The sequence below is a fragment of the Eumetopias jubatus genome, unplaced genomic scaffold (assembly GCF_037043125.1).
Source record: "Eumetopias jubatus isolate StellerSeaLion01/CBP00866 unplaced genomic scaffold, mEumJub1_p1.0 scaffold_1, whole genome shotgun sequence".
NCBI lineage: Eukaryota > Metazoa > Chordata > Mammalia > Carnivora > Otariidae > Eumetopias > Eumetopias jubatus.
Genome location: NW_028274807.1, coordinates 102,121,880 through 102,124,447, shown reverse-complemented (window position 1 = coordinate 102,124,447; position 2,568 = coordinate 102,121,880). Strand labels below are relative to the sequence as shown.

At 40.5% G+C, this 2,568-nt stretch overlaps 1 pseudogene; it reads right to left on the bottom strand.

Annotated features, from left to right (window-relative positions):
- Positions 1-441: 441 nt before the first annotated feature.
- Positions 442-693, bottom strand: LOC114209030 (TP53-regulated inhibitor of apoptosis 1 pseudogene; annotated as a pseudogene).
- Positions 694-2,568: the final 1,875 nt, after the last annotated feature.

Sequence of the window (2,568 nt, the reverse complement as noted above, 5' to 3'; positions counted from 1 at the left end):
CCCTTTTCAGAGCATTAGCTCCCTGAGAGAAAAGAATGATCCTAACCAATTGCTTCCATGAATAATAACCCTAGTACAATATACCTAATGTCCTTCGCAGCAAAACTCAAGAGGTCAGGCAACTCTGATCATCCTGACAAGTTTATCAGTATTTACATACAAAGGATATTTAAAGTTGATCCCAGACCAAGTATTGCAACCATAATCCCAAGAAATCACTTAGTTTTAGCACATGGAGTTCCTGCAAAATGCCAGAGCAAGTGAGAAATCATCTCAAAGCAGAGTGATCTTTTATAAATAAGAGGAAATCTAGGAGGAAAGAAAACTTCTCCCTCCTAAACTCCCATCAAATTGATGGCTATTTTCACAGCCTTAATTGACGAAATCCAGTGTCCTCGATTTCCTGACTGGAGGAGTCTATTTTCAAGGTGACTGTCAAGGTCAAGAAGAGCTTTCGGACTTTTCTTTGCCATGGCCTATGAATTCCAGTCCTTCAAAGGGAATCTCCTTCTCCTTTATTGCTTTCTGAATACACTGCTGATAGTGCTTGAAGAGGTCGGTGCACAGGTCTTTGGAGCTGTCCCCCTTGAGGAATTTCTTGGCTAACCAGTGATGGAAGCACTAGTTGAACTTGCACTTCATGTTGGTGCTGGCCTCCCCTACACTATTCACAGCGGTGGCTGACCCATTCATTCTTTAGTAGCATGTTGTTTAACTTCCATGTATTTGTGGTCTTCCCAATTTTTTCTATTGGTTGACTTCAAGTTTCATAGTGTTATGGTCAGAAAATATGCTTGGTATGATCTTTTTGTATTTGCTGAGACCTGATTTGTGACCTAGTATGTGATCTATTCTGGAGAATGTCCCATGTGCACTTGAAAAGAATGTGTACTCTGCTGCTTTAGGATGAAATGCTCTGAATATATGTTAAGTCCATCTGGTCCAGTGTGTCATTCAGAGTTTTTATTTCCCTGTTGATTTTCTGCTTAGATGATCCGTCCATTGCTGTAAGTAGGGTGTTAAAGTCCCCTACTATTATTGCAATAATATCAATTAGGGTTTTTTTAAATTATTTATTTATTTATTTGACAGAGAGAGAGAGACACGGCGAGAGAGGGAACACAAGCAGCGGGAGTGGGAGAGGGAGAAGCAGGCTTCCTGTGGACCAGGGAGCCCGATGTGGGGCTTGATCCCAGGACCCTGGGATCATGACCTGAGCCGAAGGCAGATGCTTAATGACTGAGCCACCCAAGTGCCCCTCAGTTAGTTCTTTTATGTTATTAACTGTTTGATGTATTTGGGTACTCCTATGTTGGGTGCATAAATATTTATAATTGTTAGATCGTCTTCTTGGATTGTCCCCTTTATTATTATATAGTGTCTGTCTTTGTGTCTTGTTACAGTCTTCTTTTTAAAGTCTATTTTGTCTGATACAAGTATAGTTACTCTTTTCACATCCATTAGCATGATAGATGTCTTTCCATCCCCTCACTTTCAATCTGTAGGTGTCTTTGGGTCTAAAATGAGTCTTTTGTAGGCAGCATATAGACGCTTTTGTTTTGTTTTTGTTTTTTTATCCTTTCTGAGACCCTATGTCTTTTGATTGGAGCATTTATTCCATTTACATTCAGAGTAATTATTGATAGATGTGTAGTTAGTGCCATTTTGTTACATGTTCTGTCATTGTTTCTAGAGATTTTCTCTGTTCCTTTCTAGTCTGTCACTTTTGGTCTTTCCCACTCAGAGTCCCCTTTAATATTTCTTTTTTTTTTTTAAAGATTTTATTTATTTAATTGACAGAGAGAGAGAGAGACAGAGACAGAGGGAACACAAGCAGGGGGAGTGGGAGAGGGAGAAGCAGGCTTCCTGCCGAGCAGGGAGCCCGATGCGGGGCTCGATCCCAGGACTCCAGGATCATGACCTGAGCCGAAGGCAGTCGCTTAACCAGCTGAGCCACCCAGGCGCCCCCCCCCCCTTTAATATTTCTTGCAGGGCTGGTTTAGTAGTCATGAACTCCTTTAGGTTTTGTTTGTATGGGAAACTCGTTATCTCTCCTTCTATTCTGAATGATAGCCTTGCTGGATAGAGTATTCTTAGCTGCAGATTTTTCCCATTCAGCATATTGAATATATCATGCCACTGTCTTCTGGCTTGCCACATTTCTGTGGAGAGACAGCTAGCCTTGTGGGTCTTCCCTTGTAAGTTAGGGACTTCTTTTGTCTTGCTGCTTTTAGGATTTTTTCCTATTACTATATTTTGCAAGTTAAACTACAATATGTCTTGGTGTTGGCCTGCTTTTGTTGATTTTGATGGGAGTTCTCTGTGCCTCCTGGATTTGGATGTCTGTTTCCCTTTTTCTCTCTCTTCTTCTTCCAGGATTCCTATGATATGAATGTTGTCACATTTGATGGAGTCACTGAGTTCCCTAAGTGTATTCTTGTGATGTATAATTCTTCTTTCTCTCTTTTGTTCAACTTCATTATTTTCCATTCTTCTATCTTTTATATCACTTATTCATTCCTCTGCTTCTTCCATCCTTGTGGTCATTACATACATCAGTTTTGAATC